Below are 26,758 nucleotides of genomic sequence, written 5' to 3' on the forward strand. Positions count from 1 at the left end.
GGTTAATATGGCCCCACGACACGCGATAAGGGAGACAACATAGACTTGGCATGCTGTTATTGGAGACAGCAGATGACGGGAGGCTTATTCTATTAAAACCACATGCGTTGAAAGAAGCCGGATTGGAGTTTCTTCCATAGCAAGTAATACAAGGTATTTCTTGAATTGAATATGCATTAATCTTGGTCTGCCTGGACATATACAGATTCAAAGCTTATTTGTGTTATTCTGAAAGAGCATTTCTTGTTGAAGCTTTTGTATCAATTTTGTTGAACAAAATGGAATGTTATTTTTGTGCAGAGAAATTGATTTGGAGAGATGAGGATGAGGCCTGTACTGCCGAAGGTTGGTATGCATGAGATGATCGTTTTTCCTTCCAAGAACGTCATTACAATGTCTACCAGCAGTAGTTGCAGAAGCTCCATACCACATGCCAGCAATCCAGACAAGGAAAACACAGGTTTTATTTGTAGTTCACCATCTTTAACTGCATCTTGGTTACTTAACAGGAAAGCCAATTGCAAGGTAATAGCAAAATCGCAACTTGTGAATGAAATCGAGGAAAAGATTGAAGATAAGGTAGTTGCATTTGACTTAAAACATTACATGGTCACCAAGGCCGGTGTCATCAATGAGGCCCTAGACAAGTGTGTAACCCTTAGGTACCCTGAAAAATTACACGAAGCAATGAGGTACTCTCTGCTAGCTGGGGGAAAACGCGTTAGGCCCATTTTGTGCCTTGCTGCTTTTGAGCTCGTTGGTGGATTTGGTGACGCAGCTATGCCAGCTGCATGTGCAGTAGAGATCATTCATACCATGTCACTCATTCATGATGATTTACCCTGCATGGACAATGATGATTTGAGAAGAGGAAAACCCACAAATCATAAGGTTTTTGGTGAGGATGTTGCTGTGTTGGCAGGGGATGCACTATTGGCATTTGCATTTGAGTATATTGCCTCTAGCACGAAAGGGGTGGAGGCAGGAAAGGTGTTGAGGGTTATCTCTGAGTTAGGTAAGGCAATTGGTTCAGAAGGGCTAGTTGCAGGGCAGGTTTTGGATATTAGCAATGGGGGTGTTTCTGATGCGGGTCTGGACCTGCTCGAGTTCATTCATTTACATAAAACAGCTGCTTTATTGGAGGTGTCTGTAGTGATTGGTGCAATTCTTGGGGATGGATCCGAAGAACAGATTGAGAGACTGAGGACGTTTGCGAGGTGTATAGGTCTGCTTTTCCAGGTTGTTGATGACATTCTCGATGTTACCAAGTCATCTCAAGAGCTTGGGAAGACTGCTGGTAAGGACCTTGTGGCTGATAAAGTTACATATCCTAAATTATTAGGTCTTGAAAAGTCAAGAGAGTTCGCTGAAGAACTGAACAGACAAGCCAAGGATCAGCTTTCTGTCTTTGATGCGAACAAAGCAGCACCTTTGATTTGTTTAGCTGATTACATTGCCCACAGGCAAAATTAGGTATTATATGAATCTCTCAGTCTTGAAGTTTTTAGTTAATTCTTTGAAAAACGAATTTTAGATGTATAAAATACCTATCCTTCAAGTTGACCATTGACCCAATTTTCTTAACTTCCGGCCTTCCTGTTGGCTGTCAACCTGCATTTTTTGGTTCTAAGAATATAATTTTGTTAGTGTTGTTTACAATTTTGTAATGTCATTGAACAAGGTAAAAGATACACCTTGTAATTGATGTATATGAAACGGCAAACCTCTCTACTCATTGTTTTCATTATATTGAATCGCTGCAGAGTAGACACTTATAACCCATGGACGTTTAAACTTTAAACACACACTCTTCTGCAAATCAAATTAATCTGGATGTTGACAACGACAGGAGCTTAAGCCCTGTCTGTGGGTAGTGTTGGCAGTCGACTAATATACCTTATTAATACTGTCACATAGAGACCAAGAACTAGCACATCCAGTAGATTATCTCATAAGGAACATATGTAAACCAGCCAAAAATAAGACCAACCTACTAAAAGAATACTTTGGAGAACATACGGAAGCAGGCAACTAAAATTCTCTCTGGTTTTATGCTGCAAATGTTAAGTCTCCAGGAAATGTTAAAAGATACATCCCATTGAGTCATGTCCTTATAATTAGCTTTTCTTGTTTGATCCACTTGCCAAGAAGCATATTCAGATTGTTAAGCCATTGTGCTGAAGTCAATGAATATAAGTGGGTGGCCCGTGACTAGTGAAATGAGACATTAAATGAGTGCAAAAAAACATATCAATGTCGTCGAATCCCTCCTGCTTCACCCAATGTATAGTTCAAGGCATAACTGCAGCAACAGTAAACTTCTATTATCAATGCTCAAAACCTGCCACACAAATTCATTCTGCTACATAGCTAAGCTTGAGTTATATCTTTCTTAGGTGCCTATTCTCTTCCACACTGGTCTTTAAAATGAAAATAATAATTTGGACAGTGATGCTTTATTTAGACTCTTGGTTTTCTATATTGGTACTTTTCATTAGAGATTTGTTAATATGAATGCCAATGATAGCTCTTTGCAGAGAAAGAAAAAATTACAGGAATAACAGCTGGGAGAAGAGGAGGAACCATTATCACTTGGTCCTATTGTAAATCTTCTACCAGATGTTTGATGTATGTAGATCCTAAACAAGATTTATTCAATTGCTTAGGATCTAAATTGTTTATTTGTGACATTTAGGTAAAAGAAATGTTGTTTATCCTCATGATAGCAGTTCTTTGTTGCATGTAGATAATGCATTAGCTTTTCTCATATTGTTCATAGTAAACAATTACTTACTACTAGCATTGATGTGTCTGTCAATTTACTATTGTTTTCTAGATGTATTGATTTCACAAAAAGTTTTACTTAATATGCTTTTATAACATAAGGCATGGTAAGATTTTCTTTATATGATTTGAATTGAGAACCGAAAATGGAAAATCCACTGTAGGTCCTTATCCCCTTTTATGGGTTTGCTAGTTATTCAATTGTGGTAGTGTCATTTATATCAGCCATATAAGCCTACTTGCTGTAGAAACAAAGTATCACGCTAATAAAAACTGTTTAGAATTGTAAAATGCAAGAAAAATGGGGATTAGCTTCTTGAGTTTGCTTGTATTTTGCTCTTTAGAAATAGCAGAAACTAAGTATTAGAAGTTAGAAGTAGAACCATTGAAATTTAAAAACTAACAAGTTAAAGAAAATTGTGATAAGTTTCTTTAGTTTGACTTTGTATGTACTTGTCTTTCTAGGAGATGATGTTCAAGGCAGAGTGATTTTTTTCCTTTATTGTAATAGTGACCATGATTTTCTGTGGCAATTGAGGACTATTATCATTTTCCAACCAAGAACCAAGCTCTGATGTCACCATTGACATTACCATCATCCAACCCCTACAGGCTGTTTGGAGCAAGGCTCTGTTCCTTTCGGGACCATGGCCTCTTCCTACAGCACTCCCCCCTTCCCCAACCCTGTTGAATCCAGTCTTTTTTTGAGTTTTCTAGATTTTCTGTTATCCATGACACAAATCAGATCAATATGGAAGATATTCTACATTTTGTTCAGCAGCATGCCCATAGGAGGATTTGAGGCCTTATATCTCAACCAAAAAGGAAAATGACTGTTATCTTAAAACCCTGAAAATTTGGCTATTAGAAGACCAGGAATCTTCAAGATGTCAAGGGTATAATTCATGGTCATTAAGCCCTCCAAACAAGGAAAGGATCTGGTTTTAGAAAGAGTTACATGTTTTTGTAAAGACTTAGGTTTAATCATTGAGCTTTGGTTTCTTGCTAAGTTGCTAGTATGGGCATTGGGCATGAGTATGGGTATGAGAACCCGGTATGTGGTTGTGGGCAAAACCATTTTGCCCTTGGGTACTAGGTTTGGGTCTCTCTCTCTCTCTCACACACTATATGAATCTAGGAAATTGAAGAATTATGAGCAGAATTACACACCTCATGATCTGGAATTAATAGCTATTATACATGCTCTTCAGATGTGGAGACATTATTTGATTGGAAAACCTTTTTAACTTTGATCCAATCATCATGGTCTAAAATATCTTCACTCAACCAAATCTAAATGCTAGACAAAGAAGATGGCTGGAATTTTTAGCAGATTATGAATTTGACATGAGTTATATTAAATACAAAGAGAATAAAGTTGCAGATGCCCTAAGTAGGAGAAGACACATTTCTGCAATGGCTACCATAAACTTCAGATTAAAGGATCAGATTTTACAATATCTAGAACATGATGAATTTTATGCAGAAATCTTCCTAGCTCTTATCAGGGACCCACATGGCTCTAAGTATTCAAAATTTAGTTTAGCAGAGGATGGATTGTTAAGATATCATAACAAGATTTATCTACCCAACAACTCTGAACTCTGAAGAATGATTCTGGAAGAATCTCATTCAGCACCATATTTAGGATACCTTGGGGTAACTAAAATGTTGTCTGATATAAAACCTCTATATTTTTGGAAAGGAATGAAAAGGGAGATAACAAAATTTGTCATAGGTTGTTTTGAATGCCAGAGAGTGAAGGCTTAGAACATTGATACTCAGCAGGCCTTTTGCACCCTAATAAAGTACCAGAATGGAAATGACAGATAATTTCCATGAACATTGTACAAGGATTACCTATGACACGAAATCGACACAATACAATTTTGGTAGTAGTTGATAGATTGACAAAAGTTGCTAATTTTATACCGGGGAATCTAACTGATGGAGCACCAAAAATTGCTCATAAATTCATAAAAGAAATTTTCAGATTGCATGGAATTCTAGAGAAAATTATTTCAAAGAAGGATGCTAGGATAACTTCTAGATTTTGGCAAATATAATTTTCAACTTTGGGTACTAAACTAAACATCAGTTCAACTTATCATCCTGAGACAGATGGTCAAACAGAAAGAGTAAATTAGGTATTAGAAGATCTTCTGAGAGTATATTGTATGAATTGACAATACCAGTGAGAAACATATTTACCCTTGGTGAAATTTGCGTATAACAATTCCTGTTAGTCCACCATTAAAATGGCTCCCTTTGAGGCTCTATATGGCCGTAAATGTAGAACTCCTATGAGTTGGAATCACTTGGAAGACAGAATCATTGTTAGACCCGAAATGCTTAAGGAAATGGAAGAACAGATACTCTAGATTTGTCAAAGATTGAAGGAAGCTAATGATAGATAGAAAAGCTATGCAGATGCAAAAAGAACACCTAGAGAATTCTCAGTGGGAGAAAAAGTACTATTAAGGGTAAAACTTCAGAAGAGTACCATCAAGTTTGGTAAGAATGCCAAGGTAGCCCCAAGGTATGTGAGACCCTTTGAAATATTGGAAGTTGTGAACCCAGTAGCTTACAGTATTGCTTTACCACCAGCCCTTGCCAGGATGCATGACTTCTTCCATGTGTCATACCATAAGAAATACATTATCCAGCATGATCTTATAATTGATTGGAAACTATTACAGGTGTGAGAACCATGTGTGGTAGAAATAGAACCACTCAGAATACTCGAGGTGCATAAGCTACACTTACGAAATCGAGAGGTGACACAATGCAAGGTCTAGTGGGATCAGTATGTCGAGGATAATGCCACTTGAGAGGATTATCATGAAATTCTCCAAAAATACCGTCATCTTTTCTCTATGATTGGAAACAGAACATTTCTTTCTTTTCTTTAATGAAATTGATTAAGTATTGTTTAAAGTTTTGTTGTGGTATTCATTGGGGACGATGAAAAATTTAAGGGGGAGGGTATGTTACATCCCAAAATTTTGACCTAATTTTAAACTTGCTCATAACCGTTGGATTTAATGGATTATTCTTTCATGATCATGTGAAATAGTTAGTTATGTATATACATTGTATTAATTAATGAAGATGGTCGTTAACCATTCACTATTATTAGATGATTAAAAGTTGCTTGATTTAAATAATGCTTAATATGTTTATATGAAATTATTATATAATTGTTATTATGGCGAAAGTGTTTTCATGGGTGATTGCAGGAGAAGATAAAGAGGGGGGAGCATTGCTAAATAAGATCTTCGAAATGGGATGTTCGCTTAGTTTAGTCATCAGGATTGGCAAGCATGACCTTAAACTCCTTTGGAAAGGACGCGAGGACTTGATCACAGGATACATTTATGGGACCACATGAGCTATTAAGAAAATAATCTAGGAAAACTTAAATTAATCTAATTAAAATATAGAACATACCTCAAGAGATTTTAATTGATCATTCATGATGTTATTATAATAGATATTTATATATGTATATATAAATATAAAAATGGAATGGTACTATTAAATTATAATAACTTAATTTAATGATGTCACCCCATTGATATACTTAAATGAACGTATGTAAGTAAATATTATAATAATAGTGAAATTATAATCTTTCCAACTTTATCTCCCAACGTTTAATCTTCTTTGTTTAAATCGAATTAAAACACTTGCAATATAAATTTTCATATAATCTTTGAACCAACGGAAGCCAAGAAGGCACGACTCTCCTTTTAATTGAAGCCGTGTATGAAGTCTGGGACCTTTTATATAATGCTTGTCTGCCTTGATGTGGAGACACATTCAATAATAGCATTCCGCATATCGTCAACCTTTCATTTTTTACTGTGTTCCTTTTTCATTTTGTCATCTCTAGCACCCGATTTCATACAATGCCGTGAGCCGAAGTTCCATTTCTTCTTCCAGTCTAAGCGTCTATTTCAAATAGTAACTTTGCTGTATGAACTCAGCCTTTGAATTATTCTGCATTGATACGTTTGTAACGTCAAAAGGAGACTAGATTTCCAATTCGGTTGTAGGGATTCAAACATATCCAGTAGATACACCAGGTCATGTTATGACATTTCAGTATTATTTTATTGCTTTCCAAAATAGCCAGTTAGGCCTCTAAGATTTCTCTTTTCTAGATTTATTTTTCAAGATACAATTATGAGTTTTGCTACATACTCAAGGTCCTTTGTTATCAATCCTTTTCCTTAAACTTTCATAGTAATTTAGATACAACCCTTATGTAAGCGTTTTTAAGTACAATCAAATCTGAAATGAAATACTATCCAATGAATAATGTTGATCTCTAGAACAAGTTTTATGTTGTCATAAATTATGATAAAAGATATTAACAACATAATGCTCATCACTTTTCCAAAACACTTGGGATTCACTGGCAATGTAGCCATGAAATGGTGAAGAGGTGTAAAAAGGGCAGAGTACTCATAATCTTTCAAGCACCTGGGAATCACCGACTATGTAGCCATGTGTGGTGAAGAGGTGGAATGAATCTGCAAGAAAACATAAGAGAAATTAGACATGAATCACTTAGAAGAAATATACTTAATAGCTCATGCCCAGTTCTATAATGAAACCTGTTGTCAAGTCAAGCGGTGGTGATCGAGTCATTGAGCCCATCAGAAATCTTTGGCCAAGGTAGTTTATAGACATGTTTGCCATCTAATGATCACTTGATGTTAGTAGCGCCAGTTATGTAAGCATGACCGTTTCATAATTGAGCGGACATTCCAAACACTTGAGCATCCTGAAGAACATCCCAAGCCCGATCTTGAAGTAGGGAGGGCCATTCTAATTTAATAGAATGTGTGGGGATAAGTATGGTTTGAGGTTGGGAGGTTAAGCGTATGTCAATGCTTCTCCTCTCACCAAAGCCGAGGTTTGCACAACTAGCGAAAGATCCTCCAATGATATTTGTATATTCCATTCCTTCTTTTCTTGACAAGCATTTACTTTACTTGTAAGATTCGTTATTAGTTGATCATGAATTTAGATATGCTAGATGGTTGTTATTTTAGTTAATCATGAATACAATTGTGAATAGTTAATCATTAATCTAGTTATTACAGTCGATCATGAATACAATTATGCTAGTTAGTTGTTAATCTAGTTATTTCAACTGATCATGAATACAGTTGTGAAAAGTTAATCGTTGATTTGGTTATTTTAGTAGATCATGAATATAGTTATTTTCTGTTAATTGTTAAAAGCAGTTAATGTCATATGATCAGGATTCAATTATCTATTTATGAATGATGGGTGTTTTCAGTTTAATCTGTCTTTGTTTTAGATATGAAAAGCTGTTTGTTACATAAATAATAATAATTTAATCTATATTATGAATAAAATAGTATTTAGTATGATATTTTAAATAATTAAAAAATAATAAAATTTCAATGAGTAAAGAAAGAAATAGAATTAAATACAAGAGACAATATTGTAGAAAGTATGTTAACTTTCTAAATAGAATTTAATAATAAATAAAATAAACACAAATAAGTAAGTAAATAAATAATATAACATAGAATAACATAAATTAATTAAATCTAATGAAAATTTAAGAATGTTTAACAAATAGACAGTATTCCTTAAAATTAAGATATAGAAGGGAGGAGAGTTTATTTTAGAGGGTAGGAAAAAGGAAGAGAAGAGGAGAGGAGTTCAAAAGGAGCAATGGAAGAGGAAAGTAATAAGAAAAAAATGAGGAAGTGACTTTTTCAAAAGGTATCAATGATATTGAAAGGATGCGAACCTTTGAAAGGGTCATAATTATGAACAGTTGTGACTCTTCAAAAATATTTTAATTATAACGTATTGAGACTTTTCCGAAAGATTTTAGTTATGAAGTGTTATGACTTTTTGAAAAGATTATAGCTATGAAGTGTTGTGACTTTTCAAAGGATTTGTATTATGAAAGGTTGTGACTCTTGGAAAAGAAGAAACAAAAGGTATATTTTTTTTCTTTCCTTATAATTAGAAAACGAAATTTTTTGGAAAGTAAATATAGAGTGGAGATAATTTAGAAGGAATAATTCACTGAAAGGCTGACTAAGGATAGAGCCACATGGACCAAGAAAAGAACAAGGTAAGAAAGGTATGTTTATGGATTATATTTATTTAATTAGTTTATGACTTTATTTATATTAATGAATCATACTTGTGAATAATATTGTGTTAACCAATGGGGTTAGCACCATGGATATTAATGAGATTTGGAGAATAAAACATGTGAGATATTAAGATCTTCATCGTCCACCATGGCCGAGAAGCAATGTGAACTCGAAGCATGGAGCATGTGTGATATTAAGATCTCCATTGTTTGCCATGGTCAAGAATCAATATCGAAACATGGAGCATGGAGATATTAAGATCTCCATTGTCCACCATGGCCGATAATTGATGTGCTAGAATATTCTAATGTTGTCAACATATGCATATGTGAGTAGCCTTAGATAGAGGATGCCTGTGCAAGAATAATCTTAAGGGGTGTGCTCCCAGGAAGACAGTGAGGTAGCTATGAGTTAAGAATTCCGACTTGGAGATGTCCTTAAGATTGGGGTTAACTTAGAGGGAAGAATTATATAGTTAGTTTTGTTATTGTTGTGGTTCTAACCATTATTTTGCAGAAGTTACTTGTCCCAAACTAACCCTAATAGTGGGGACATTACAGTGGTATCAGAGCACGATCTTACCATCCTGTAGGGTTAAAGAGGATTTAGAAAAATAATTTATATGAAAGACTAATGTAGAAAGTTGATGACTATTAGAAAGGATTCAAACAAATACATGATAACAACCTAATAATTTGGACTAAAAGGAATACATATTTCAATTCAACAAAAGAAATAATGTAATTGCTTGAGGACAAGCAATTTGAGGAAGGACGAATTGTCATATCCCCATTTTAAGATAGAATTTTAATAATAATTAGAGAATACAATGTTATTAAATAAATAATAAAGTTATATTAAAACTAATACTAAAATAGTAAACAAGGAAATAATAATTATTTAATTTATATTATTAATAAAATAATATTTAGTATGATATTTTTAAATAATTAAAAAATAATAAAATTTCAATGAGTAAAGAAAGAAATAAAATTAAATACAAGAGACAATATTGTAGAAAGTATGTTAACTTTCTAAATAGAATTTAATAATAAATAAATAAACACAAATAAGTAAGTAAATATATAATCTAACATAGAATAATATAATTTAACTAAATTTAATGAAAATTCAAGAGACGTTTAACAATTAGACATGACTCCTTAAAATTAAGATATAAAAGGGAGGAGAGTTTATTTTAGAGAGTGTAAAAAAGGAAGAGAAGAGGGGAGGAGTTCAAAGGGAGAAATGGAAGAGGAAAGTAATATGAAAAAAATAAGGAAGTGACTTTCTGAAAAGGTATCAATGATATTGAAAGGATGCGAAACTTTGAAAGGGTCATAATTATGAACAGTTGTGACTCTTCAAAAATATTTCAATTATAAAGTATTGAGACTTTTCCAAAGGATTTTAGTTATGAGTGTTGTGACTTTTTGAAAAGATTATAACAATGAAGTGTTGTGACTTTTCAAAGGATTTGTATTATGAAAGGTTGTGACTCTTGGAAACGAAGTAATGAAAAAGTATATTTCTTCCTTTACATATAATTAGAAAACGAAGAATTTTGGAAAGTAAATATAGAGTTGAGATAATCTAGAAGGAATAATTCATTGAAGGGTTGACTAAGGATAGAGCCACATGGACCAAGAAAAGAAGAAGATAATAAAGGTATGTTTATGGATTATATTTATTTAATAATGTTTATGACTTTATTTATATTAATGAATCATACTTGTGGATAATATTGTGTTAACCAATGGGGTTAGCACCATGGATATTAATGAGATTCGAAGCATGGAGCATGTGAGATATTAAGATCTCCATTGTTTGCCATGGCCGAGAATCAATGTGAACTCAAAGCATGGAGCATGTGAGACATTAAGATCTCCATTGTCCACCATGGCCGGGAATCAATATCAAAGCATGGAGCATGGAGATATTAAGATGTCCATTGTCCACCATGGCCGATAATCGATGTGCCAAAATATTCTGATATTGTCAACATATGCGTATGTGAGTAACATCGGATAGAGGATGCCCGTCCAAGAAGAATCTTAAAGGGTGTGCTCCCAGGAAGACGACGAGGTAGCTATGCGCTAGTAAGCCCGACTTGGAGACATCCTTAAGATTGGGGTTAACTTAGAGGGTAGAATAATATAATTAGTTTTGTTATTGTTGTGATTCTAACCATTATTTTGCAGAAATTACTTGTCTCAAACTAACCCTAATAGTGGGGACATTACAACAAGGTTCTTGTCTTCTTACCAAAAAATGCTCTTCAAATTAGCAAATTATCCCCTTTAGACTCAATTTACTAAATCCACATTCCCATTTACAACAACTCTTCTATCACTGATCTTCTTATTGGGACATTCAAAAGATCTATGTCCTTCACCACATTTGTAGCAAGTACCCTTAAATGCACCTCTGTCTGTTCTCTCTTCTTTTGCTCAACAGGTTTTGGTTCATCTTCAACAATCTGTTTATCGTTCTAAGAATGTTCTTTCTTTTCCTTACCCCTGGAATTACCTTGATGTCTTCTCTTCAACTTCTGTTCTACCGTTGGAGCATATTGATAAGCATCCTCAATCGAAGCAATATTCAACATACCAATCTCATCTTGGATATTGAATCTCAGACCATTAATATATTTAGCCACCTTTTCTATAGAAAGTTTTCTATGTCTAGACCGAATAGTCAACTTGTAAAACTCCTCAGTATAATCCTTCACAGTCACATCCTTTTGTTTTAGATTCTGCAATCTCTTAAACAATTCAAGTTCATAATCAACAGGAATGAACTTAGCCTTTAATTTTGTCACCATCAATCTCCATCTAGTGATCTTCATTTCACCTTCTTCTTCTCTATCTCTTTGCAATTCTTTCCACCATAATGCAACATCTCTTTTCAACTTAGTTTGTGCCAACCTCAATTGGAGCGGATCTCCAATATCCCATAACTCAAAGTATTCTTCCAACTTACCAATCCAATCTATGAGGTCTTCAGGATTCAATTTACCTGAGAAATTAGAAATATCCATCTTATGCTTCAACTTCAAGTGAGCTCAAAATCTATTCAATTGGCTAGTTCTGTCTTCCACAGATCCCTCCATTCGATCAGTTTTGTCTTCTCCATCAGATTTAAAAACTTCAAAGTCTTCAATAGCTTCTTCATAACCATCTTCAGTACCTATATCATTCTTCATCAATTCCATCTTAGATCTAAAATCTACTTTAACCTTCTTTGAGATTTTAGTCTTCACAACATCATAGAGATCTGCAATTGCCCTAGGTCCAATCTTCTCAGAGGCATCATACAAGATCTTCACAAACCCAAAGCAACAAATCCATAAGATCAACCAGCACCACAAGATCAACTTCTAGCTCTACAAGATCAACCAGCTCCGCAAGATCAACCAGCTCCACATGATCAACCAACTCTGACAATCTCTAACCAGATAAAACCTTTGGTTTGATACCACATGACGCAGTACAAGGCAGGAGAGTCTTGAAAGGAGATGTCCTAACCCCCAACAAATAACCATATAGCTGAATATAAACAACAACACAGAGATTTAGATCCAAAACAACACCAATTCTCATGGTAGAATAATTAGATTACATCCAACATGCCCGACTGTAAAGCCTTCCGAGTTATGGCCAAATACAAAGCAATTACAATAACAGTTCTGCAAGACCTGCCAATATCCAACCACTAGCTAGCCCAAGTCCACAATTTGGTAGAAAACTCCAAGAAGAATCTAAACTTGTGCTTGCAAGCCACCAAACAACCTTATTGTTTCCCAAGACCACTTTTAGCTACTAGCTTTGCTAAACTAAACTCCTCTCAGCCACTCCATGTTGAATGAATAATGATCTAGACTTCTGAAGACCCTCTACTTATACTAAACCAAGCCACAAGTTGGCTTAGCAAGTTACATTAGTTAAATGCACCCATGTTAAATACACCATCAAGCCACAAGTCGGCTTGGCAACTGACATTAAATATATGAAATAACTAAATACTTAGGACAAGCCCCAAGTTTACAGTGCGTAACTAACTAAAAGGATCACATAAGAGTATATGCACTTCGACATAGGTCCACGTGCCATCCAATGATCCAAATCCAAGAGTGCAAATGCCAACTCCCTCGGATCAAAGCTCCCAGAAACAATCTCCAAGGTCTATCTAGGAAATAGGAACACACGACTAGTAGTCACCAAAATAACTGTAACTCCAAGACGATTACTCCAAAATTTATGCGCACTTAGGACAAGGTACCCCAATATGCCTCAAACACATCCCCAACTGCGCAAAGCATAACTCCACAAATCCAAGCCTAATGCCTCTGCATACAGGATTGCTGACTACCCCCAGGATGCTCTTGCATCAATTGACAAAAATGTTTTTTTCCTACTCAAGACGATAATCTCCAACTTGGCAATCAAACAACTCTTGAAAAGCATGCACACAATTACTCTGCTCACCCAACATATAAAAAATTTGCAATCCCTGAACTACACCATACAATAAGAATAATCACATTTATAAAAGAGATGAACAACTATACATAATGTTGATTTACACTCTTTCTCAAGTGATGATTGAATAAAGAAGAAGAAAAAATGACAACCTTGAAGAAAAGGATTAATTATTTAATACAATAATCATTGGCATTTGGAAAATTAAAAAAAAACCAGACAATACAGAAATTGTGACCACGCACGCATGGAATAGAGATGTCACCAAATGAACAATATATATTTAAAGAAATTTTTCCTTTTCTATATAAAAAATGCGAACCCTTCAATCTTGAATACACCACAATTTAGTGATAAAAATAAAATTACATAAAACTTATCTTTCCAATAGATTTATCACCTGTAAGGCAGGACTTGAATCTGATTGTTCCTTTCATTCTAGGTGAAATCAAGCCAAGTCATTTTATGGAGACGTGCATCGGAGTCTGCACAAGCATAGGAAACATTTTTAGGCCATAATGAGAGGTCTTCCAATAATATGAATGACACTTCCACAAGGTGAATTAGACAGGCTCCATAAATGACGTCAAAATGCTCAATATGCATTAACAAGAGAAATCAATTTCCTTTATGCTAGAAATATGGATTCAAAATAATCTCACATAGATAACCTTATACATTCTCCTTAACAGCTGTTATCATAGCCCGACTCTGATACCATGTTGGATTTTGAGCCCAAAAAATAAGATGATAAACAACAATAAGAAAGAGCAAAAACTTAAACAATAAACACCAGAAATATCTTAGGAAAACCCTTCAAGAATTAAGGGAATAACCCAACCATACACAACAAAAGATCATTTTATTGGTAATGAAATTCAAGTGTACAATGTCCTTTGCTTGATGCGATATGTATAACAAGAAGAGAGACTCTTCACATTACAACGAAGCTCTCTTTGATTTCCCAAAACTTAATTCTTTATTTTCAAATACAACTCTTTGTATTTTCATGCCTTAATGCATGTTGAAAGACACATAACTTCATATTTAATATAAAAATTTCAGTTGAAGGTGATCATAATGATAATAACGTTCATATTTCTAGAGTTAAAGATCTCTATCACAGCTACAAACTCTATTAAAGTTCTCAATAAGTGAACTATTTTTGGTGGGATGGGTTGTTTCCTTCGTTGAGGAGGGGTTTTCCGAGGATAATTGCTTTGTGTTGTCTGATTTCTTTGCATCTAATTTGTATTAATTTTTGTGTACTTTATTTCTTGTTCAAAATTAACATGTTACTAGAGCGGGTCTGAGAATTCAATCCAGAACCATATTAATTTTTATCATCTATCTCTTCGTTCTTCTTTGAGTTATTTGTTTTCAGCTAGTAACAATGGTGAATGGTATGAAAGTGGAAGACTGATAGAATGGTTCTAATAATTTTTCTTGATGGAAGCCTAGGGTTCTTATTGCTCTCGAAGAGAATGATCTTCTGCATTATGTCAATTACAATGTTGCAGAGCCATTTGAAGAAGCTGAAAGAACTCAATGGAAAAAGAATAAGATAATGGCTAAGAAGATTATGATTGATTCAGTTAAGAATGATTTGATTCCCATTATTTCAAAACTGGATTTAGCCAAGTAGTTGTTTAGACTCTTAATGATCTATAGGTGTTCAATAATGCCAATAGAGCTCTTGCACTGAGATGTCAACTACTGCATTTAAAAATGGAAAGAGGTGAAACAATAGTTTCATATTTTATGAAGATTACTGAGTTAAAGGACCAACTCAGTGCAAATGGAGAATCTGTTGCAGATAAAGATTTATTTTTGCATTCTATGAATGAACTTCCCCACTCTTGGGACTCTTTCTTTCAAGGTGGCAGTGAACGAGATTCCAAAATTTGATAGACTAAGAGCTGATTGCATTCAAGAAGAATGCAGATTAGAAACACAAGGAAATTGATGCGAAAATAGCATGAAGATGATCATGTACTTGCATCCCACACTTCTAAAGGAAGAGGGATGAAAGGAAACTTCAGAATATTTAGAGATAAAAACTTTGAGTGAGCCCTTGATTCCAAGAAAGGAAAATGGGATCTTTCTAGAATCTTGTGTTTTAGATGTGACAAGTATGGGTACTTTGTTAAAGATTGTAATTCTAGATCAAAGCCTCAAGCTGCTGCTGCAAATGTAGAAAATTATTCTCCTCAAAAGGAGTCGAGTGAAAATTCTGAGGGATTCTTATTTATCTCTGCACTTTCTAGGAATATTCCTACTAATAGTGATATATGGCTGACTGATAGTGGAGCATCTCGCCATATTACTGCTTATTGAGAACACTTTTCAACTTGTTTAAAAGGATTCTCATCTTCAAGTTATTATTGGTGATGAGCAAGTTACTCAATTAAGGGGGTTGGTTCCACATCTTTTTCATTGGATTTTGTCTTTGTACTAAGCAAAATCTGATTTCTATATCTGCATTAGAAGACTAAGGTTATCATGTTGCCTTTGCTGATGGAAAGGTGCTTACATGGAAGAAGAACTCCAACATTCAATCAGCTCATGAGATTGGAGCTCGTCACGACAACCTCCACAAGCTTTCAACCTGTCCCATTAAGCTTTAGCTCATGATACTTAAATTCAAGTGCCAAGTTTGGCCATCTTAATTTTAGAACTTTATCCTCTATGGAAATGATTGTGGTTGGTCTTCCAAAGCTGAACCAGAATCATGAAGGAGTTTGCAAGGGATGCGCTCTAGGCAAGAACATTAAAAGTTCTTTTCATAGTAGTGAATGTAGAGCTAAAGATATCCTAGAGTTGATTCATGTTGTTTTATGTGGTCCTATTTCAGTAGTTTCTCTTAGTGGTTTTTGGTATTATGTCACTTTCATAAATGAATTTTCTCATAAATGTTTGATTCACTTTCTTAGGTTTGAAGAATCGGATGAAGTGTTGTGTTACTTTAAAGAGTTCAAAGCACTTGTTGAAAAAATTATCTAATAAGAAAATTAAAATTTTGAGATCAGATAATGGGGAGAGTATGTGTCTGGTGTATTTCACAACTTTTTTGTTGAAGCTGGGATTAAGAGGGAGTTTTGTGTCCTTTGTAATCCTCAACAAAATGGTGTAGCTGAAAGAAAGAACATAACAATTGTAGTGGCAACAAAGGCCATGATTCATGATTAAAGCCTTCAAACTTACTTATGGGCTGAAGATTGTAGGACAACAATTCATATTTAGAATCAAAGTCCTCATCAGATTCTAAACAACATGACTCCACAAAATCTTTTACTAGTAATAAACCATATATTATTTACTTCAAAATTTTTGGTTGCTGTGTCTATATTCGTGTTGCTAAAGAGAAAAGATCAAAGCTTGAACCTTCAGGAAGGAAAGGAATCTTTGTTGGCTATGGTGATTCTTCAAAATCATACAAAACCTACATTCTAGGTCAAAAGCAAATCGAAATTAGTAGTGATGTTTCTTTTGATGAAAATGTAGCTTGTAAGAAGTTAAAAGAATCTAACATGGAGCTTGATGGAGAAAAATTTGAGCATCCTTAGGATTTAGATATGATTGATCCAGATCCATCTTTAGAGATTCAAAGGGAGAGTTCACAATCGGGGGATTCAGTTGATCCAATAGATCCTATTGATGCTTCAATAGGTCCCAGTAATACTTCAGCTAGCAAGAAAAGGCCTTTGTGGGCAATAAACATTACGAAAGAAGTTGAACAATATGTAGCCTCTCGTGGCACTCTCAGAGAGAGTAAAAGGCTTCATAAGTATGTTGGTTATGTAGCTTTGATGAGTCATATTATGGCATCTGAACTTTACTGTGTTGAAGAAGCCTCAAATCTGCAAGTATGTAAAGATGCAATGATAGAGGAGTATTAGTCACTCATTAAAAATGATGTATGAGAAATTGACCTAGAGCTGAATTAGTTGTTTCTAGAAAATGGTTATTTAAAATGAAACATGCATCTGATGAAAGTATAGAAAAACATAAAGTTAGCTTTGTAGCTAGAGGTTTTTTACAAAAGGAAGGCATAGACTAAAGAAAACCTTTGCTCTAGTAGCTCATTGCACTTTCATTAGAACCATTGCAGCTATTGTTGCAATGAAGGGCTGGAAACTTCATCAAATGGATGTGTAAACAACCTTCTTAAATGAGGTAATTGAAGAGGAAGTATACATTGACAAGCTAGAGGGATTTGTTCTTCACAATAGGGAGTCTCATGTTTGCAAGTTGAAAAAGGCATTGTATGGTCTATAGCAAGCTCCTCATGCTTGGTATAATAGAATTGATCACTATCTTCCAAGTTTGGGTTTTTATTAGAATGATGCAAATCCAAATTTATACTTGAAGGTAAATGATGAGAAAGTGTTGATTCTTGTGCTTTATGTTGATGACTTGTTTCTTATTGGTAATGATGATCTCATTGTCAAATGAAGGAGTTAACTTCATAATTTGACATGAAAGATCTTGGTTTGCTTCACTTTTTGTAACAAACGGATTTTCATAACAAAATAAAGGTGTTCTAGAAAGAGTTTTCCTCAACAGATTATTGAACAAATACATTCAATTCCTTTTCATGGGACATTAACTGCTTTTAACTACCAACGATTAACTGAAATAACAAGCTCAACTGAAATAACTATATCAATTATCAACTGAAACAATGATCTATTGTAATAACTATAATAACGATTAACTGAAATAACTATAACAACGATCAACTATAATAACTATAATAACGATTAACTGAAATAACTGTAACAATGATCAAATGTAATAACTGAAATAACAATTTACTATTTTTCCATAAGTAAAGTAAATGCTTAACATGAAAAAGAAGAACATACAAGAAATATTCGGTGAGTCTTTAGTTGGTTATGCAAGCTTCGACTTTTAGTAGGAGGAGAAGCATTGACTTAGGCTTAACCTCCCAACCTCGGACCATATTTATCCCCACACAATCTATTGAATTGAAAGATCCTCCCTACCCCGAGATCAGGCTTGGGATACTTTTAGTCCAGCCACCTGAGTATTCTGGTGTTTAGAATGTCCGCACAGTTATGGATGGACATGTCTGAATAACTGGCTCCATTGACATCAAGTGATCATAGATGGCAAAAATGCCTTTAAACGACCTTGGCCAAGGTTTTTTGATTGGTTCAATGACTCGATCATCACCGCTTGACTTGACAATAGGGGAACAATAATATGGACAAGCATGAGCTATTAAATGAAATTAATTAAGATTTATTGTATCATATTTGACTTTTATTTCTCTGTCATTACAGGTTCCTTCTCACCTCTTCACCTTTTCTATGGCTATACAGTCGGGGAGTCCTAGGTGCTTGGATCTTAGAGCAATCGGCTTTGTCTGTTGATTTTCAACTGATTTATGGATACTATATGTTTCCAGCTTATCACAAATTGTGATTTGAAGAATTTGTTCTTTAAGACCTGCAGAAAAAAATATCATTGCATAAACAAATCATGATTTCATAACATGGTTACTTGGCTTTTATTTGCAATAAACACTATAGAGAAGGTCTAACCTATGATATTAAGCAAGTTATTTTGCATCATGATATAAACTGTAGCTTACTGTTGTATAAATTGGAATGCTGTAACAACTGATAAAGAAATCATATTGCAATGTTTTAGATTTTTGGTTAACTGCATAACCTAGTATTATCTAAAAGAATGAATGGAGTCTTGCTGGATGCTCAACAACCCACCTCAGAAAAGATCTTGAACGCTAAAATCTAGAATGAATTTAGCTCACGATTTCAGCAAGGCATCAGTATACTAGGAATCGTAGAAAGGAAACAATGCAATGGTTATTAAAAGATAATCTGCAGGGATATCGAGTGCTATGATAAACGTGGTCAGGTAATATGAAGAAGTTTGGTGATAAACAAGGAAGTTGGGTGCTAGAAAAATGAATGTATTCCGCCTCTTTCAACTTCATAATATAAAGAGATTATATGTCTCTTTGGCTTCCAAGAAGCCGTAACATAAAAAGAAATGTCTTGGCTCTTGGATGCCAAATAAATATGCCAAGTGTTCATTTAGTTTCTAGCAAGAAAAGAAATGAATAAAAAGATGGAAAAAGATTTGAAGGTTATGAATCGAAAATAATTATGGTTTATATCTATCTATATGCACGTAAATATACTTATGAGGTGGCATCATTTTATTATAAAGAAAATAATATTATGGTGCCACTTTGTTCTTATATTTGTGTACGTACATAGGTATATATTATAATGATGTGGAGAAAAGATCAATCAAAAGCTTTTGAGGTACGTATTATTTTTAATTAAATTAATTTATGTTTTAAATTGTTTAATTAATAACTCATGTGGGTCCTTCCATTGTATCCTGAAGTTCAAGTTGCTAGGTCCTTGCCAAGGCAATTTAAGGTCATACCTGTCAACATGATGATTGGACTAAGCTAGTATTCCATTCCGTTGATCTTGTTTAGCAATGCTTCCCCCCTTAATCTTCTCCTGCAATCACCCGTGCAAGATTTCCACGATAATAAGATGTTTTATAATAATTTTCATAATAACATTTAATATAGATAAAGAATTTAATTATTAACCATAATTCCAAAATCAAGTATCTGCTAAACATCACATGACAAATAATGGATAACGACCATCTTCATTAAACAGTCATTATAATGAATACAACGGATATAAATAACTACATACTTCACATGATTATGAAAGAAAAATCCGTTCAATCTAATGGCCATGAATAAATTTAAAATTAGGACAAAATTTGGGATGTAACACTATTTCCTTGGGCTTGAGGTATGATAAAGACAAGATGAAATAATATCAAGTCAAGGTAGAATATGCAATTTATATTTTAAAAAGATTTCGCATGTTAAATCTACGGTGACTCCTATGGAAGTAGATCTGAAAAGACTACATAATGATGGATCCACTTCAGATTTGGTTGATCCTACATGTAAAAACACTTGATTGGTTCCTTGATGTATTTGATAAACACAAGGTTTGACATATGTTATGCAATTAATACTTTAAGTCAGTTTATGTGCGAACCAAGGTAAATTCACCTTGTGGCAGCCAAACACACCCTGAGATATGTATGTGTTACAATGGGATATGGCTTGAAATATTCTTGTTGTGTAGATATGAACTTGCATGGGTTCTCTGTTTTAGGTTGGGTAGGGTGTGTGCCTGATAGGAAGAGTACATCAAGATGTTGTTTCAGCCTAGGTTCAACATGATTTCTTGGTGCAGCAGGAAGTGATCTTTTGTAGCCCAAAGTGCAATTGATGCAGAGTATGTTGCAGCATGTGTGACTACAAGAGAAACAATGTGGCTTCGTAAATTGCTTGCAGATTTATTCAGACAACTTTTGTTACTTATAGCGATTATGTGTAATAACCAAAGTTGTGTAAAGCTTTCTATTAATCCATTTTTTTAGCACATGACCAAACATATGGAAATTAAATACCATTATTTGAGGGACATAGCTCAAAGGAAAGTAGTTGAGCTCAAGTAAATTTCTATAGAGGAGCAAATTGCAGACATTCTCACCAAGCCACTTCTGAGAGTAAAATTTTATTACTTTCAAGATAACTTTGGTATAGTGGAGAATGATGCTTTTGCTGAGAGAGAATCTCAACTTTAGTGATTCTTTTCATATATTAATGAGTTCTCCGTGAGAGAAGTTCAAGGTGCAATGCCTTGTTAATGAGTTCTTCTTTGCAAGAGAAGTTCGAGGTACAATCCCTTGATAACGAGTTCTTCTTTGTGAGAGAAGTTCAAGGTGCAATCCTTCGTGAACGGGTTCTTCTCTACTCGAGAAGTTCGAGCAACATCCCTTGTTAATGAGTTCTTTGTGAGAGACATTTGAGGTGAAATCCCTCCATTTGGGAGTAGCTATGGTCATCCACTCTCTAGGAGTAGTCTTGGTGGAAGTCGTGTGACTCCATGACTCAAATTGTTGGTTTTGATTCACCCTCTTGGAGTAACTATGGTGAATATTGTTATGCTGAGATAATGTTTTACTAAGAGGACTTGTGATGAGATAATTTTTTGACAAATGACACTACGAAGATCTCTCTCTTACTAAGAGGGAGTGTTGAAGTCCGAGGTAGCTGCGATAGAGACTTTATACCCGTAGTGTTTGTTTGCAATCAATACTTCTCAGAGTTTCTCTTGTGTGTGTTCGTACTGGTTGCTTGATTTCTATCCTTCTTCAGGCCCTAACTTTTGTCTATCTATTATAGGCATTGGAAGCTTAAGTATATGTTGCTAACCTTAGGCTGGGACAATGTCTAGACTTCCCGCCCATCAAGCGTTTTGCTTCCCTTATCTTCATCTTCTGGTGAGTGGACATCATTATTACACGTAGTTACATTATTCTATTGGCAAAATATTTTGAGTCACTGAATTATATCTATATTGTATTCAAGGTTCGTCACTTTCTATACTATTGTCGTCAATACTCATGGTTCGTCTATTTCTATTCTATCATTGTTGACATTCATTGCTATCGGGCCATATCAATTATGATTGGTGTTTCTAGTTTGTAACTTCTATTTGACGCATTTCATATTCTTTTGCACTTTGACAGTCTGTGTGATCGGGATCTGCATTTTATCATCATGAATATTTATATGCCATTAGTTAATTTTGTTATGCGACAATAACACAAATGATGCCATGGTTTCTTGTATGTGTTCTGTAGATAAAAGAAGTCATTGCAAGTCTATATCCTTTTCTCTATTTTATTAGCAGTGTGTATTCGAGTATCTATTTTAGAGAGCAGTGATGTCTTGGAGTATTTATCGAAGAGCTCATTTGTTTTGTTATACGAGTATCTCTGTATATATTTATTGCAGTGTCAATTTGATTGTGAATTAGAGATTACATTGAGATTTTGAGAAGTAATCTTTTTGTTGTGTGATCTTTGATCACAAAAGAAATTACAAGAGATCAGAGTTTTGTATCAAGATTTGAAGATCTCAATAAAGGAACTTTTTTTGGTGGGTTGGGTTGTTTCCCTTGTTGAGGAGGGTTTTTCCGAGGATAATTGCTTTCTGTTGTGAAATTGCTTTGCATCTAATTTGTATTAATTTCTATTTACTTCATTTTTGGTTCAAATTGAACAAAGTTCTCCTTGGCATAGAAAGTACCATAGAGCTGTAGTACATGGGAAATAGTGCATATGCAAGGAGTTGTAATGGCGTGACATATTCTTCCAATAATGAATAATAATTGATTTCACCCTTTTGAAAAATGTTTATTCAGTCATTCTCTTTTTTGCTATTATGACATTTATTTCTCTATCATTGTGTCCATGCCATCATTGACTCCCCCCAAACATGGTGTATTTGTAGCAATAAACTTGAGCATACTCATGCTAGACTCGTTGAAATTCGAGACATAAAATATCATTGTTTGCATGCCATCATAGACTTCCCCCAAACATGGTACACCTGTACCAACAAACTTGAGCATACCCACAATAGTCTTGTTGAAATTCAAGACATTTCACGCAAGCCCACAAGTTCTCATCTAGGATTAATGACCTAAACTTTTGGATTCTCTATGAACTTGACTGCTTCCAAATACCCTTACGCCGAATGTCTCTCACACTTACAAAAATCATCTCATAAAATTGTATGTGATACAAATCAGGTCTCAACAACTTAAGATAATGTTAATAACACATAAAAACATGTAAATAGCATGTTAAAAAATATTATATACGTATTGAACATGATGTAGATGGAGTTAAAAAATAAATCAAATTTACCTTCAACTATTCTGATCTTGAGAAAGACCTAAAAGTGCCTTGTGATGTATGGTGGTTTGTTGCAAGCATTTGGATCTCTTCACCCACTTTATTTGAGTGCCAATTACTTGCATCACCAAGTGAAGCGAGTGTAAGGTGCATGGTGTCCAAAAAGTGGGCTCATATCTTTCCTCAACCAAAGCACCCACAGTTCTACATTTTTTTGCTTTGTCCATAATGACTTCGGCCACATTTTCATGACCCGCCATCTCTATGGACTTAAAAAGGATTTTGGAAATTAAATCCACATCTTTGATTTGCCCTTTACAATCAACTTCCATAAAAGACATTGCCCTTTTGGTGGACATTGCAATATCATTTATGAATGGACGATTTTTGTAGTCTTTCCATCCATAAAAAACAATAGAAATTCTCGATTCAACCTAAGAATCTCTGATTTTTTTCAGTGATGTCTCTACAAAATTTGTCTCTCTTCCCAATAAGGTGGTGCTCTCTTTTCATACCCAACACTTGTGAAACCTGGAGGTGCACTATTGATTGTTGATACTATTTCTTGCCAATATGGGATCTCAACGAGTGGAAAGCATGACCATTGGCAGGTGCAAAGTGCAATTCTTTTCTTTGCAATACCTCTTGCTTCCATTTTGAATGCCATGTCCAATGGACCTCTTTTGCAAGAAAGAATGTGATTTTTTTCTTCATCTTGCATCGAGGGTTTCCATAAGAAAGGATGTTGGGAGGCCATTATTGAATCTGTAGGCAAATTCATTCCTTTTTTCTTTGCATAAAGGATGAGCTCTTAATCTTGCTTTCTCAGGTATCTTGATATCGTTCAGTAGACAATCCCTTCGTATTTGGTCCTTTTCACATTCTAATCCCATTCCCACGAGGGCCAAAAAAGTGAAGTTTCACTCGATAATACAAGCTCTTAAAATTGACTTTACAATCATTACAATTCCAAAGATATTCCCTGTCTCTTGGAAGTTGTCTAAGCATTGTAGTATGTCTCCATAAAGGAGATCCTTTATCAACATTAAATTTTTTGTTTGCATCCACACCCACTAAACTTGCACTAGTGGCCATTCTTGCAATCTTATTTTTCTATTATAAGAAATTACACAATATTAAATTAGAAATAAATGCATAATGAATAAATGCAAGTATACTAAAAGAGGGGTAAAAGTTTATTCAATCACAAAAGAGATTCAAAACAACAAGAGTGCCCAACAAAGACAACACTATAGGTCCTTATCCTATCCACTAACTAATCTAACATATGAGATATATTAGGAGATAGTTTCCCTATCCACTAACTAATCTAGCATATGAGACATATTAGGAGGTTGTTGCCCCTTATCCGTCCACTATAGTCTAGTCCTACATTTGATCTAAAGCCCCATTTGGCCAAACAATTTGCAACACCATTCAACTATTGAGGGATTTATCTAAAAGTAATAGAGTCCAAGGAGCTGCACAACTGAATAATCTATTTAACATCTCCAAGCTCTTGTCTAGTTAACAAAGTCATTACCACTTGAGGAAAAGAGCATAGAAACGCTTAACAACATGCAAAATGGCAAAAGTCTCCATTTAATTATTCATATGAAAACCTTTATAAACTGAACGACACCAAAACTATCCTAGCCAACCCCACCAATGCCATCATACCTAGGATTCCCTCGAGTTGAGCCATTAGTGTTGATTAATAAGGCTCTATGAGGAGGGGGAGCCAATGTTTACCTCTATTATGATTACTATGACCAATCTACATTGGATCACCCCTTGAAGAGGAAAATTAAGATGTGCAAACATCTCTATGATCCACACCTCTACAAATATCACAATAATGATCCACACATCTCTATGATCCACACCTCTATGATCCACACCTCTATTACCACTTGAGGAAAAGAGCATAGAAACGCTTAACAACATGCAAAATGGCAAAAGTCTCCATTTAATTATTCATATGAAAACCTTTATAAACTGAACGACACCAAAACTATCCTAGCCAACCCCACCAATGCCATCATACCTAGGATTCCCTCGAGTTGAGCCATTAGTGTTGATTAATAAGGCTCTATGAGGAGGGGGAGCCAATGTTTACCTCTATTATGATTACTATGACCAATCTACATTGGATCACCCCTTGAAGAGGAAAATTAAGATGTGCAAACATCTCTATGATCCACACCTCTACAAATATCACAATAATGCAAAACAATCTTATGAAGAGAATGAATAATTTTCCAACCCAAATCTATAGGACCCATACTCCATATTTTCCACCCCAAATGTATAGGACTAATACTCTTAATTTTCCACCACAAATATATAGGACTTGTGAGGTTTTGCTTTAGCAGCCCCATTATAAATGGGGACCTTCTCTTTTTGCTTTAGCAAGTAGGAGTTCCTTGTGTGGTAAGCCGCTGGTTGAATGCAGTTCAAAACTCCTTGGTGATTCCTCACCAACCTACCTCTCTTCAAAAAAAATTGAGGAGAGAGAGTGATGAAAATTATAAAATAAAAATAAAAATAATAATAAAAAATGGTTTTGGATTGTGAGTTGAGATTAAAATTTACCTCGACTTTGCAAAATGATTGGTTTTATCTTGTGATGAATTTTGTTTATTATCGATGTCATTTTATTTTCAGATTTTTCTTCCCACAAGATTAATGCTCTTCTCCTTTGTTTTGCAAGGTGAATTCAAGGAGAAGGGCTGAATTGAAATTCATTCTTGGAAAACCTTGGAAAATTAGAGCATTGTTGGTGCAATACCCTCCATTGTCATGTCAATAGAAATTGGTGCTAGAGGTTAGGGTGATGATCAAGGCCTCAAAACTTCAAGTGGATACTACAAGAAGATAGCTCAAGCTCGCGGACTCAAGTGAGAAGGAAAGATTCATGTTCAAGCTATCAACATGCAAATTCAGAATGAAATCAAGAGGAAATTCAGGAAAGCAAATAAGATCCAACTACACGAAGACATGTTCAAGGAGAATCAAGAAGTTCAAGTTTACGGGTTCACAAAGATGTAGGTGATTCAAGTTAATTCCATAAGGAAATTCCAAAGGATGATGAGTTGGCAATTGTTTGCCTTGTCTAATTAGAAAATTTCAGTTTCAAGCACAATCAATCACGAAATGCCAAGTGTCCTATTTTCTCATTAGCTATCGAAATCATTGTAATTTTCTTATTGGCCTCATGTAATTGGTTGTAAATTTGACAACTCTAATTAGGGTTTGTGGGAAGAAATCTCAGCCCTTGATCTTCAATCGATCTTGGCCCTTCGTTGTAATGGAACTACTATAAAAGGCCAAGGCCTTCTCATTTGTAATGGATGGAATGAGCTTAGGAGATTAGATTAGCTTAGAGATTGAAGGTAGTAGAGAGCTAGGAGGTTAGAGTAGGCTAGCTAAGGGAGAGACTTGAGCAAATTGTTGCCATGATGCTTTCGAAGTAATGGATATTTCATTGTTGGTTCTTTATGGTGAATTACTTGTTATTACTTTGGATTA

The 26,758-nt window shown here is 34.7% G+C and overlaps 1 pseudogene across 4 annotated transcripts; it reads left to right on the plus strand.

Moving 5' to 3' along the window:
• On the plus strand, positions 1-26,758 carry LOC149537159 (geranylgeranyl pyrophosphate synthase, chloroplastic pseudogene; annotated as a pseudogene). 4 transcript variants are annotated; one of them, XR_016358025.1, is made up of 3 exons: positions 1-153; positions 301-1,473; positions 25,941-26,758. The product of XR_016358025.1 is annotated as a geranylgeranyl pyrophosphate synthase, chloroplastic pseudogene, transcript variant X2 (transcript). The 4 variants fall into 4 exon arrangements; XR_016358026.1 differs by lacking the exon at positions 25,941-26,758 and adding an exon at positions 2,528-2,705; XR_016358027.1 differs by lacking the exon at positions 25,941-26,758 and adding an exon at positions 2,538-2,705.

Source organism: Cupressus sempervirens, chromosome 10 (assembly GCF_028749045.1).
Source record: "Cupressus sempervirens isolate cs-2001-9-10 chromosome 10, ASM2874904v1, whole genome shotgun sequence".
NCBI classification, from domain to species: Eukaryota; Viridiplantae; Streptophyta; class Pinopsida; order Cupressales; family Cupressaceae; genus Cupressus; species Cupressus sempervirens.